Source organism: Fukomys damarensis, unplaced genomic scaffold (genome assembly GCF_012274545.1).
Source record: "Fukomys damarensis isolate Sample0158 unplaced genomic scaffold, DMR_v1.0_HiC HiC_scaffold_8, whole genome shotgun sequence".
Classification (NCBI taxonomy): domain Eukaryota; kingdom Metazoa; phylum Chordata; class Mammalia; order Rodentia; family Bathyergidae; genus Fukomys; species Fukomys damarensis.
The window spans coordinates 20,348,702-20,363,291 of NW_022900920.1; the positions used below are offsets into that span (position 1 = coordinate 20,348,702).

Here is a 14,590-nt window from a genome sequence, read left to right on the forward strand (position 1 = left end):
AAAAAAAAAAAAAAAAAAAATTATATTTAACTTTTCCACTCATATTAATTTGCTACCAATGCAGCTATAGCATGACTACTGATATTAATGGTAAGCACTCAATTCAGAGAAGTTATAATAGATTTTTAGATAATTATTTTCATCTAATTTTAAAGCTCCTTCGTCTTTTTGTAAATTAATCCTTGGTGATCTGTGAAATTTTATTTCCTCTTTTTCTTTCATCATGCAAGTCAGGGAATAAATGGATGGGGGTGTTGGTAAAATATCCATGGTTACAGGTGGCTGGTGCAGGCACAGGTTAGTCAAAAAATATGATAAATGTTTATATTTTTTTAAAAAATTTTTTTGTTTTTTTTTGGTGGGGGTGAGGCAGGGTCTCACTATGTAGTCGAGACTGACCTGGAACTCACTATGTAGCCCAGGCTGGTCTCGAACTCGCAGCGATCCTCGTGCCTCAGCCTCCCGAGTGCTGGGATTACAGGTGTACACCACCATGCCCGGGCCAAAATTTTAAAAATTTATTGTAGTAAAAGACACGTGGCCATAAATATTCTCCCTTGCTTTGTGCACACTTATTCCAGCGTTCTTGCCCCTTTCTGGGGCAGTTCTGGCAGTCTTTTCTGTCTTTCAGGTGTGATAAAAAGTAGAGTGAAGGCTGGTGCCAAGTGCCCACTAAAGAAAGGCAGGCTCATAAAAACGTTACGGTGCATCCTCACCCGCCTTATTCTCCAGATCTGGCACCGTGTGACTTGTAGCTCTTCTCCAAAGTCAAAATGATCATGAAAGGTAAATATTTTGAGTTGATTCAGGACTTTAAGGAAGCTAGGAAGCCCAGCTGAAGACATCCAGGCAAGGGGATTTCCAGGATTGCTTCAGAAACTGAAGAATCATAAAGAAGGGTAAACTTGAGGCATTTGTAGGTAAATGGGTGCGGCTCAAGATCATAATATGGGACGAAGTGAATCAGGCACACAGGTTTAAATATCACATTGTTTTTCTTGTATGAGAAAGCCAAAATATAAATAAAGGATAGATAAAGGGAAGTGGAGAGATCTTTTTCAGTTGGGACGAGGGACGAGAGATGCAGGGAGACGGGAGGGAGGACAGGAAAAGGGACTGAAAAGGAGATCAAAGAAAAAAGGGAAATAGAAGATTTTAAAAATACAAAATGGAACCAAAATTGGAGCAGGGATGAAAGGAGAAGGGGCCAAAGAAGAATTAAGATGTGTTACGTGCATGTACCGACTCCCCACTATAAATGTAATCATTATATACTGTAAAGATACACTAATAAAGATAATTATAAAAAATAAATCAAAAGTAAATTTGGGTTAGTAGAAAAAGAATGTGGGGATGTGTTTGAAGGAAGGTGGAGAATTTTGAGGGGAATAAATGGTAAGGTGTTATTCACTGTAATAAATTTAAAAAATTTAAACATCATGTTTTTTTTTTAACATACTTCCTATAACAAGGTGATAAAAAGGGCGCAGAGAATAGTTTGACCAGAGGATTTCTAATTTTATAACTGCCTGAAATCACAGTTGTCTCCAGGCTATAAATAGGCGGAGAGGTTGTGCTGACATCCTGGACCCTGATGCCTTATAATTTCAAAGCAGGTTTTCTGGATGATGTTTAGACCAGATGGGTTGAGCCTCTTTCCTAAGGTGCCCAACCACCTTTCACCTCTAGGAGGAGGGAAAAGGCTGAGAAATTTTCAACTGGTAGAATCTCTAATGCTGCTCCTGGGCCAGAGCAAATTGAAGGGGTTAATTCAGGAGATCTGTTTGACTTAGAAGATAAGAGGAGAGAAAGCCAACAGACGCCTTCCTGTGATGGAGAAAAGGGATATAGGTAACAGCTAATAACAGATGGTGAAGACTAAATTTTTTGTGGTTGGTTGCTTCTCTTCTTCTTTAATCCTTGTTTACTTGTTGAACTAGCAGTGCCCTGAATATAGGAGGTGGTCTATAAACATACGCTGGCCATAGTGGTTAGTTAATCAAGAGCTACCTTTTGCACTGTGAGGTTTTCAGTGAGCCGTCTGTTATGCAAGTGGGATTATAGGTAAAATGCATTTGGCGAAGGAAAGATTACACATTTCCTCAGCCCATTAACTGTTCACACGCTTCTCTGTGTAGAGTATGACCTGATATGTTCGTAACATCTGTGGGCATTATTTACCAGCTTCTGTCCTAATTCTTTAAAAATAAGTCTTAACACAAATGGGAGGAAAAGAAATGAAAGCCATATAGAATGCTAGGTGTTGGGTAAAACAAAGCAGAGTGGTCTTAGATTCACAGCACTCTGTTTACCTTCTGCTGAATGACTAGCTTGCTTATTACTGCATGTTTTTCCCCCAAAGGGGGGCTCCATGACAAAGGAGGGAAGCATATAATAAAAGCCTTTTATATGGCATAGAATGAGTAAAAGCAGCTTTAGTTCTGGAGGTGGCAAATGGAGGACACCATTTTCTCTGGGAAAGCACTCTCCTGCCTGGCTGAGGAGCTGTCCAGTCCACATCAACAAATACACATGGCCTTCTTCCTTCGGGGCTCCCAGCCCAGAGCACGTTCAGTATGTCAGTTCACTTCATCCAGCTTAAGCTTTCTTTTGCCATCTTTAATTGGATGTGGGAAAATCTGGCATGAATGGGGGAGCAAGAAAATGAATGGTAAGGGGTTTCTCCCTTACACATGTCTCCATTAAGTCCAGTTTTCTTTGTGGCCAGGCCATGATCATACCTTAGCAATGGGAAGAGACAGTGGATGTGATTTCGTTTGGGTAGGATCTCCTTTTTCCCTGGGTAGAGTATCCTCTGTTTAGACAAGTTTCAGGATATATTCTATTCAGGGAAGGTAGTTTCTTAACAGCCTGTGTATATCAAGAAACTACTATGGGACATCTGTGTTGCCTTACCTCCCTCAACTGATTCTCTAGACAGCTCCATGTCAGCCCCATTTCACAGAGAGAAAGGGACTCAGAGGCAGACAGGGTAGTGAGTTTCCTGATGTTATACACATAATCAGTGGCAGAGTCTAGATTCAAAACTGGGTCTTCTGACCATAGTCTTCCTTTACAAGCAGGTAGAGTTATGGGGGGGCATATTGATTCCTTTCTATAAGTATCCTATTTAGTTCTTTATTGTTAGTGCCTCAAGTTTTCATAGCAAACTATCACACTCAAGAATTTTCTAGTCCTTGTCATCGCTGTCCATGGGTTTGTGTTGAAAACTGAAATTTAAATCTCAAATCAAACTTGTGTCAGAAACACTCTCATGTGTGTGTGTGTGTGTGCATGCGTGACATAATGTGTAAGAATTGGAGGTTTAGGGATGAACTGGTCTTCTAACTCATCTTTTCCTGTAGTTTGCCCTTTTTAGGAACAGTGGGATGTTGGCCATTTTATATTTTTATCAATGACTTTGAGGATGGAATCTGAATCTGGTTGAGTGTATAAAGAAAGCTTTTGTGAAGGAACAAAAAGCTTTTTTGTTGAACACTTTCTGAACACCAAAGTAAAAAGAAAAATACATGAAAGTTGTACTCTTGAGTAGAACCACCTTCTTTGAGGGATACAGACCAATTGACAAGTAGCAATAGTAAATTATGCACTTATTGTATGAGTGCGTGTCTGAGGCTCAACAGTGGAATAGGAAAAGAACATGTGACACTTTTAGTAGCCTTTCATGCTTGGATAAATGTCATTTATTTTTTTAAAAGTCTTCTCTAAGTCTCTTTCAAGCAGAATTAATTGCTGTTTTTATAATAAACCATCTGCGTGTTCCTTATGGACTTGTCACATTGATTAGGCAAAATTTATTGTTATAGAAATATTAAGCATTGTATAAGTAAGTGGTGTGGGTTGGATTACAATGTAAGAAACTTGAGGTTGGAATGTGTGTATGTGTTTTAACATCAGTCTAAGAGGAGACTATGACGGGTGGCTGCTTTCCATTATTTTTTGCCCATTTTCTAATTGGCATTGTCAACAGTATTTGAAAAAGTCAGGGAGCTTAGCAAATTGAAGTTGATAATTTTTCTAAATCTGTACTTTTGGATATGGAAAAATAGATGAGTATATATTTTGGAATCAACCAAATAAAATGTGTTCCTTTGCTTGTGAGGCAATCACCATATTCAAATGTTAGTCATGCTTCTACAATTGAAGGGCATTCGCTTATGACTCACTTGGGCTCTTCGTCATAATCATTTGGGGTTTTTTTCCTATATGGGGGAAAAGCCTCATTGAGCTTTGAATGGAGTAGCTTTTATATTTCTCAGGGTGACAGGGGTGCATGTGGAGTGTACGTGAAATAAGGAACTCTCATACTAGAAGAACGTCTGCCGTTAAATAGTAACTATTTTTGTTTAATATTACATTCAGAGATCGAGTTTTGAAATGCATAAATGTTTAAGTGGCTGATTAGAAGTCATTTCGGGTGAGCTCCTGTAACAGTGCATCAGGCGGTTCTGACAGCTTGCCAGGAACAATGAACAGAAGGGGAATGAGAAAGAGACCTTCCAAGACTTGTGTTTCAAGAAAGCAAGGTATACGATAGTGTTTGCATCTCAGCTCACTCGTCTATTGTTAAAATTTCTTCCTCTTGTATAACATTCCGAGGTGAAGGTCCCAAAGAATTTTATTTAAGAAAAATAAATAAAGAGGCCACTTTAAAGAGCAAGATATACATCCGTTATGCTAACTGTTCATGCATAATACATCCACATACATGCGGTTTCTTTGAGACAGGGTGGCAAGTGGTTGCCAGAGAAAAAGTAATTACTTAGCAGTTTGAAAGTGAAAATGAGTCTCTTATTAACAGCAATCTATCCAGAAACAAAGAGCAAGGATCTCAGTTCTGATGACATGTGTTTCCATCTAACACACAAGACCTAGAATTTGCAGAGAGCTTTGGGCGGGGTGGGGGTGGGGCTACTATTTCTTTATCGCCTGTGAAAATTGGAGGGAAAGAACAGGAAGAAAGAAGAACATCGAGGATAAAGAGATAAAGGAGTTCCGTCTTAGTGGGAATTATTTAGTATATTCTTTCTTTAAAGATAAGCACATAGAAATCCAGAAAGTACCAATGAGTGTAGCCAGATTCACAGAGGTGGAACTGTAAGATTGTTGATTATTATTAAAAATGATTTGATGATCTTACTACATCAAAGATTCTAAAACAAGCACATATACATAATTCTGGTTCTATGAATGTTTAAATTTTAAAATATTACATCTGAACATAAAAGCAACCGCCTTCGAGAAAAATGGGGTAGGGTTAAAACCTCTTTAGACTTACTGTTACTGCCTCAGCCATGTTTCTACGGTACTCTCATTATATAAAGTGGTAGACCCTAAGTTTTGTGAGAACATCACATTCCTCCCGGTCTAACACACTGTCCTCGCCTGGCTATTTGTTGGGTGAGTTTGAGTACTCAGAGGAAGGAAGTAGAGACATTCAGCGATTACAGGAGATACCGCAGAAGTCTGTTTCCGTCAACTAGAAGGTGTTGGCCTATGGCCAGGTGGTCCCCTGTCTTGGTGGTGTGTAGGTAGTTCATGTTTGTGCTCATTGGGCCTAGAGCTGCCCTCTCTGTAGGCTGGCAAACCTCCATTGCATGTGTGCCCCAGAAGATAAAAATATTGCTGTTAGATATAATCAGAATGATGAGATTTTTCTTGTGTAAAATATACATGGCAAAATGTACCTCTGTCTTGGTATCTTCATCAGTTATCTATACTTCTCCTGAGCCCCAGTAAGCGGACATTTCAGGGCTGACAGTAGCTGGATGAAAGGTGATGTAGAAAGGATTGAGGCAACCATGTTGGGGGTATGGGTGGATAGGGAAGGTGCCAATTCACACTGGCAGGACTTTCCTTTGCGAATCAGCCAGTGCTCTCAGATCCTGGGTGGTTTTGGAAGCCAGGTATCTGCCTGGATGTGGTGCAGGGAAGAGATCTGGGAAGTGTCCAAGGCTTCTGATATGAAGGGCTTTCAAAACCAGCAAGGCCAGACCCTGGTCAATTCATCACTTCATAAAGAGCCATAATAGAGACTAGCATAGCTGTAATGTTATCCAGCTTGCTTAAACCAGTGAGCACTAGGGCTGCTGGGTTCTACTCCACTGGAGCTGCAGAGAATTGTTGGGCATCATAATTAAGTGACGTGGGCCTAAGAACATCTGTTGCTATTGCAAAGTCTTCGTGAGCAATTCTCAACACAAAAAGAAGCAGTTTTTACAGATGGTGCAGCTGCATGAGCAGAGTACAGGAGAGGGTGAGATGGGAGAGGGGCCTCTGCGTGGTGCAGAGATGAAACATTCTTCTAAAAATGCCTGTAATCCTTGGTAATTTCTCCCTGTTGGTAGAATGAAAGGTTACAGGATATATATATATATATTTTTTATTCACCTAAAATGAAATAAGTGTGTGTTTGGATTCTTGCTTCGTACGTGGGTGCATCCTTCATGTTTTGACCTGTTCTGGTGTGGAATAAGTAAGCTGCATTTGCAGCTTGTGTGAATTCCTCCCACCCCCATCACACACCCTTTTCAGCATAGCAGATGGTAAATTTTGTGGCTGCCAGTTCTGTCATAATGTGGTTGCAGAAAATAGAAAGCAAAGCAACATGAAGACCCCTGATAGAACACAGCTGGGTTTGGGAGACAGCTTGTGAATCTATTGGTGGTGGCCAGAGGGTTAGTCTAAGCTGGACTACAGAATGGTTACCTGCATGGTGGAGTAAGACTGATGTTGAGACTTGTTATTATAACCAGAGTCGGTGCACCTGGGCATTAGGAGCAGAAAACATGGGCATAAAGTCTTTTTTCCTAGGCAACTGGTGCAAGCCTGTCTATGCCAGTGAGGCATTGCTAATGACCACTGGATGATCGCTGCCCTGGTGATTGGTGTGGGTTGGTGGCCTTTTCCAGGTCAAACTAGACAAATTGCCATACCTGTTCATTCCCGTGTTATACAAAGTCTCAGTGACAGCTCTGGCATTGCATCTCATACTTTGAGAAAAGAAACACAAAATTCTAAAGTTTTATGCCTGATACATTTCATTTGGCAATCATAACTCAGGCTTTTGAGCCTACCCAGAAATTAGGTTTCTTTTGTGCCTTAGACTATACCAATGGTGGCGAAGCTTTTAGAGCTTTCAGTGATAACAAATAGTCCACTGCGGCACCCCTGCTATAGGTTCACCACACTGTACTGGAGAGAGGTTGGAGAGGGGGCACTGGCTGGCTGCAATGGTGGGAAAGTCCCAAACCAACAGAAGCCGATTCTAGAAAACAGGACGAACATTCCTGAAGCCTCCGGCCAGCAATCTCAGAGTTAAAGGCTGCACTGTCTGTGAGTAGTCTGCTTGGATGGGGCGGGGGGGATTGTGTGAGAATCTAGAACTTTTGGTGTTGAGCTTTTTAAACACCAAATGTTTAAATGTAGTTTATCTGTTAAAGAGGAGCTGGAAACTCTGTTAGGTGGAATTGGTTTTGTTTTTACAGAGGCTAGATTTGCACGGGAAACCTCAATGAAAAAAAAATATGCCTTTTCCTTTGGGAAGCGACCTTTGGTCCAGCCCTATTCATGGGGGTAAGGGGGTCCCATAAGAATTTGATAACCAGCTCTGTGGCATTAGCATTGTGTACCTGCTTATGAACCAGATTGCTGCACTGCAGAGAAGGGGAGGGAAGTAAGAGATACCCACTGCAAAGAATTAACTGGATGTTGTTTTGAAATGAAGGACGCTGCAGATAAAATTGCAGACTTCCTGTACCGTTCATCCCTAGTGCCCCCCATGCCGCTCTGTCTCCCAAGAGACACCACTGCCATAAATTGTGTATCTTTCCAATTCATGATCTTATATTTGTATATACCATCTATATCATGACTATATATAACATAAATACATGAAATATTTGTATGCTTCAGTTATCATTTGATATCTATTCTGCTATTCCTTTTTCTCCTTGAAGATTTATTTATGCTGATACATGTGTGTGTGTGTGTGTGTGTGTGTGTACACACTGTTTTAATTTGTTCCTTCGTACTGTAGCGTAGTACATGGATATGCTGTGGTATTCTATTACTGTAAATATTGAACATTTTGTACAGATCACCCTGTGCAGGTTACTAGAGGTTCTCTAGGTGCCTAGCCCTAGGTGCTGCATTGCTGAGTCACACGGGAGTGTGTTTTCCATTTTGGCTGAAGCTCTTTCCAGAGTAGTTATGCTAATTTACGCTTCCACCAGAAGAATGGGAGTTTCCAAGTTTTAATATCAGACTTTTTTTCAGTGTTTGCTACTAGACTAGATGATAGTATCTCTCTGTTTGAATTTTGACTTTTCAAACTACCAATGACATCATAAATTTTTTAGTCACTGAAATTTGAAATAAAAAATATCCAATGAGATGAAATCCCAGTATGTTTATCTGGTGCATAAGGAGTCAACGGTAGCTTGGAGTTGTACTCTATTTGTACTTATTTCTTACTGAATAAGGTAGTCCCAGGAGATTCAGTTCTTTTGTAGCACTGAGGATTGAACCCAGGGTTGCTCTGACACTTAGCTAAGGGAATTTCAATCTTTTTGTTTTTTATTTTGAGATATGGTCTTACTAAGTTGCCCAGGTTGGCCTCGTACTTGTGATCCTCCTGTCTCAGCCTCCTGGGTACTGGGATTATGTGCCACCAGACATAGCAAATTTTAAATTATTACCCTGATAGTTAAAATCACTTTTTAGAGTTTTAGGTACTTGTGATGAAACATCTCTACAATGTATTATACCTTCTCAATTTTATGAAATTCAAGGTAAATTGAATTCAGTTCTCATGAGGAAAATTTGGTTTTTCAAAATATCATACAATATCTTCGGGGCATGTTGAAATATGAGATACTTGTATCTGTATCAGATACTCTGAAAGGCCTTCCTGGTTTAGTATATTTTCCTTTTATGGTTTTCCTTCCTAAGTCTTTTCAGTGAGTCCTTCCACCTTTTAAAATCAAATATCAGTTTATATAAATGATGCATGCCTATTCCCAAAGACTTTACTTTCTCTCCTTGTCATTTGCTACCTTCTTCTGTCCCCAGTTCTGAGGACACCGCGTCACTCTCCTTGGGTGAGTGAGTGTGTGGGCTGCGCGGTGGCCGAGGGCCTCACTGGGCTTCCTTCTCCTGTATTTCCCTGAATGCACTGTTATGCGTAGTCAAAACTTGGGGGAACCTGACTTGGGGGTGATCAGGGTGCTCAGTGCTTTAGCTCTCTTCAAAAGAGGCACAAACATGCTAGTTGAGAAGGAGTTTGCTTTAACTCAGGAAGTTACATTGGCCTGTTACTGAGGAGACAGTAAGTGGTAGGGTGACTCATTATCTTAAAAGGCCTGAGAAAATTGGCCAGATACATCGTGCTACGAACAAACACCGTTGTAGCTGAGTAGTGTAAATACAGGCTTCTGGTGCTTTGTTCTCAGAAAATTGCCACTGCTTAGAAGTTTACTCTTGTTCACATTTCTAATCTTAAAGTTTATAGAACAAATTTAACATTTTATTTATTTTTTCTTTTTTTCGTTTCAGTGTGACAAAATTAGACAAGAACGAGATGAAGCTGTTAAAAAACTGGAAGAATTTCAGAAAAGTATGTAAGCATTTCGGTGGAATTATTGTAAATACATAGCTATTGGGGGATTATGTGAGTGCATAGGTGTCCTTCTTTATTGCTGACATATTGGCCATATGATCCAGAAGACAAAAACTGGCTTCCTGTTTGCCCCAAAATGATCCTGGCATTAGTGTGAATTTTAAAGAAATGGAATAATCATTGTTGTTTTAGGAGGGTATTATTTTAAAAGTTTGAACCTTTTATAAGAAATCATTACTAAGCAAGAAGTTCAAGGAGGATAATCTTACTTTATTGCATTGCATCTTTGAGAAAAGCCAATGATAGTATTTTGTTTTTCATTCGTGTAATATGTTTTTATTAAAGAGTGCATATTTTGCATTCAGTTTTATAGCCTGCCGCTTTCAGTAAACAGTATATTATCTTCTTTGCATGTCAGTGGAGATGTGTGTTACTTTTAAATGTTGCTCATAGTATTCTATTATATATTAGTACCATAACTTACTTATTCCTTTATTGATAGATTTCTGGTTAACTATTATAAATAATGCCATGGGAAGTACAGTACTCTTATTCATGTATTTATTTTTTAATTTTAAGGTTTTTTGGTTTTTGTTTTTTTTCCGGTACCAGGAATCAAACTTAGAACCTTGTGCTTTCAAGGCAGGCACAGTGCCACTGAGCTAAATCCCAGCCCTTTTCTTTTTTTTATTTAGTACGGGGACAGGTGTCGAACTCAGGACTTTGTGTTTGTGAGGCAGGTGGCAGCACCACTGAGCTAAATCCCCAGCCCTAGTACTTTTATTTATACAGATTTACAGTGATCTGATTAGTTTTCTAGGATTGTTTGTTTGTTTGTTGGTACCAGGGATCAAACTTAGGACCTCACACTTGCCTGGCAGTCAATGGGCTGCTGAGCTAAATTCCTGGCTCATTCATTTTGTAGGTTAATTAGTAAGAAAGGAATTATACTTGACTTTTATTATACAGCTTTGGGGTTGATAGCACTATATTATCATCTGGAGGGTAGATCTTATGTTAAATGTTTTAAATAAATAAATTGAAGCTGGGAATGTAGCTCCGTGGTTGAGTGCTTGCCTAGTATGTGTGAGTCCCTGGGTTCTACCCCTAGTGCTACAGATAGATAGATAGATAGATAGATAGATAGATAGATAGATAGATAAGTAAATAGGGTGGGAAGAAACTTTGAGAGGTGAAAGATATGCCTGTGGCCTTGATGGTCGTGGTGGTTTCACTAGTATGTACTTAATCTCCAAACTCATCTGGTTGTATGTGTTTAAATATGTACAGCTTTTTACATGTTGCTTTTATCTCAATTAAATGGTTTTTAAGAAAAAAGCAGTTACAGGTTCACAGAACTTAGACATTTTCAAGAGCTTGAATGTTTGAAATAGACCTCTCACTTCGGAAAGTTATATTCCTACAATAGCTGTAATAATCTTCCTCTAAACTTTTGCAGTGTTATCGTTTTATATGACATAAATCTGTTATTTATCCCTCAAGATAGAACATAGCTGATCAGACCCAGAAGTGTCAGATGAGCAAAGAGCCAGACCACAGCCGGGGAGTGACTCCCCTCCTTTTGCAAGCACAGCCGTTCTCGGTCATCCTGCAGGCTGTTTGTTTGTATCATAAAGTGTTGATTTGATAACTATCCGACAAAACATTTTACTCTTCTGGAAGGTAGAACAGCTATGAAATGCAGCGTTATAGTTAAGTTTCAACAGCGTCTGACTGACAAAGAACATGTAAGTGTAATCATGCGGATACTGCCTACCGTTGGAGGCTGACGTGCTGTGATAGGAGTACCTCTTGTTTGTGAATGTGTCAGTTGCAGTTGTGCGGGACTTTCTCCTTCCCTAGTGCGGGATGCATGGGCTACTCTCACCTCGGTGCTGATACCCACTGCCTCTCACACAGCCCCGTGCCGTTGTTGCCAATGAAAGGGCCTAAATTATTGATGGTGGACCGGTATAGTGTGTTCAGTGGGGATAGTTCACATTTCTTATGGATGGACTTATTATAGAATACTTTGATCTAGGTAGGTAGCAGGGATTTTGCCTCCTACCTTTATATTTTGCCAAAATGGAAGCTACTTCCCCGTAACTTTTTAAGTAACATAAACTCTTTCATCTACTGCATCCCTTCTTCCTTTCTCTTTTCTAAATACCTTGGATAGTTTTAAAAGTTTATTATTTTATTCCTTGTTACCAACTCATGTTAGGGCTCCCCAGAATTAATGGGAGGGTTAGTACAACATTCTCTTGCTGTATACATTTAATTTTTACCTTTATCAAGCCTGCTTAACCAAAGTCTGCATGGCAGAAAAACAGAGTAGTAATTCTACTCAGTCTTGAAGGAAAGGGAAAATGGGGAATAAGAAAACTTGAAATACTTCTTTAAAAATTGCATCTGAGATGAAAAGTTCATAGCTGTTGAGCAGAGGATAGAATTTCAGATTGTGGCAGAATTTTTCCCTAGTGGAGAACTCATTTTGGTGTGGCTACATGTAAACCTGGGTACGTTTCTTCATCAGTAAAATTGGGATAAATGACCTTGCTTTACAGGATTTTGAGGCTAAAAATGACATCAATCTACATACATCTTGCTTCACATGGTATAGTAGCATGGTAGATGCTTAATAAATATGAGTTTCTGCCGTCACCATCTTACCTACCTGATGTGGCAGGGTTCTGTTCAGGGTTGGGAGTTCACAGCATTAACCTTTACAAAGTCCATCCTGGGTCTGAGTCTGCACATTTGGAGAGCCCCGTGGCAGTTTCTTTTGGAGCAGAGTTGGAATCCGAAATCCGTATAAGGTTTACCTGTCAGGCCTTGCCCTGAAAGTGTGGCAAGATCAACTGAGTAAGGCTCAGGAAGAGCTTTGTCAGGTCAGAGAGCTCTTTTCTCTTTGCTCATCAGGCTTTTCCTAGGGTACATATGTTTCCATCCATATTTCCATGTTATTATTATTATTATTATTATTATTATTATTATTATTATTATTGGTACCAGGGATCAAACTTGGGTCCTTGCGCTTGCGAGGCAGGCCACTGAACCACTGAGCTAAATCCCCGGACCTATTCCATGTCATTCTTAGCCTTCTGTTAGCCCCACCCCCCACAGCCTAGTCTTCTCACACAAAGAGCACCACCAGAGAGCAAACCACCTTGTGTCTAGAGAGCCAGAGTCTTGTGCAAGGAGAACTAAACAAAATCCTTTCAGATGTTGAAGCTTACAACATTATATCCTGTGTTCTGTTTTAGGGCACACAGGGTGTCCTACGTGTGTGCCAACTTCCTGGTTGTTTTCTTGTCACATGAAAAGTTTTGTGCATCATCTGGTATTGAAGAAGAAGCTGTGTTATGCTCACCATGTATGCTTCAGCCTACACGCCGCTGGGCGATGGAGAAGAGTTTTGCTCAGGAAGCAACATTATTCGTTCATGGTGACACCTTTAACAACTTGAAGAGGGCTATGGGAACCTGGAGTCACCTAGAAATGGGTTTGGCTGGGCGTTAGAAGTTCGGATTCCAGTGGGACAGATCACTTAACTTCTCTGTGCCTCAGTGCCATCAAGTAAGAAGGTTCTGTTATGAGACCCACTTAGTAGACTGCTGTAAGGTTTCGTAGAGGAACACAGGTAAAAGGTTGAGTACAAAGCTGGACACATGGTCAGGTCTTTAAAATTTCTTTCAAAGTAAGAAAATAGTACAGTGACCCTTCATAGACCCATCACCTGGTTTCAGTAATTATCAAGTCATACCTACACACCAACTCTTACTAAAATCATATTACATTAGAGATAATACTAGTCATCATGTGATTTTAATATTTATTGGCTATAAATATTTTAATAAGAATTTCTGGAAGATGGTTTTGTTGTTGTTGTATTTTTGTTTTTTGTTTTTGGTTTTGGTTTTGGTTTTTTGAGACAGGGTCTCACTATGTAGTTGAGACTGACCTGGAACTCAATATGTAGCCCAGGCTGGTCTCGAACTCACAGCAATCCTCCTGCCTCAGCCTCCTGAGTGCTGGGATTATAGGCATTCACCATCACGCCTGGCAGGTTGTTGTTGTTGTTTTGTTTTGTTTTTTATCATTATTGAGTTCCTTTACTTAAGCCTCATCTTTTTTCTTTTCTAAACCCTGTGTCATTCAAGATTACAAATGTCATAGGTATGGTGGCCATGAATGGGTATTATGATGTAAGTCCAAAATTAGCTGCATGAAGCAAGATATGGGGGATGAGGGAAGGAGAAGACGGAAAGGGGATGAAGGAAGAATTCAAATGTATTATGTGCGTGTACCAACTCCCTTCAAGGAATGTGATCATTATGTAGTGCAAATATGTACTAATAAAACATTAAAAACCTCTATTCTTCGTGGCCAGGGATGTGGCTCACTGGTTCCGCACCTGCTTGGCAGGTTCTATCCCTGGTACTGCAAAACTTTATTCTTTGAAAGCTGAAAATAAATGCACACATCAAAAAATATTTTCTGTTTGAGAGCCGGAGATTTAGCTCAGTGGCACTCTGCCTGCCTCCCAAGTGCAAGGTCCTAAGCTCAATCCTTGGTAATGGAAAAAAAAATTTTCTGTTTGCATCATGTGAGCTGACTTCTGGGTTTGAAATAGGGTCACATATTTTAAAGATATAAATGGCCTTAGAACCTAAAAAGTTGATAAGGGTTCTATGCTACTAATTTAGCAATGGGATAATTTCTTAAACTAAAACTTGAAGTATTCTTAAAATATGTATTTTATTGCCTCTTTTTGGTGGTAGTGGGGAGAGAACACAGGGTCTTCTCACTGAGCTATATCCCCTTACCTCTTTACTTTTTATTTTTATGATTTTTTTTTGGGGGGGGGGACAGTGTCTCACTATGTAGTTGAGACTGACATGGAACTCACTGTGTAGCCCAGGCTGGTCTCGAACTCACAGTGATCCT

General features: G+C 39.8%; 1 protein-coding gene across 4 annotated transcripts in view; it reads left to right on the forward strand.

Moving 5' to 3' along the window:
* Shtn1 (shootin 1) overlaps positions 1-14,590 on the forward strand; it is an 81,995-nt gene that overhangs the window by 1,461 nt on the left and 65,944 nt on the right. For 3 of the 4 annotated variants that reach the window (XR_004516283.1, XM_010634539.3, XM_033761394.1), the window contains exon 2: positions 9,577-9,637. The gene's annotated coding sequence lies outside the window, so the exon portion shown is untranslated. Of the gene's footprint in view, positions 1-7,337; positions 7,357-9,576; positions 9,638-14,590 lie in introns of those variants that run through there. The other variant, XM_033761393.1, reaches the window with a different exon arrangement.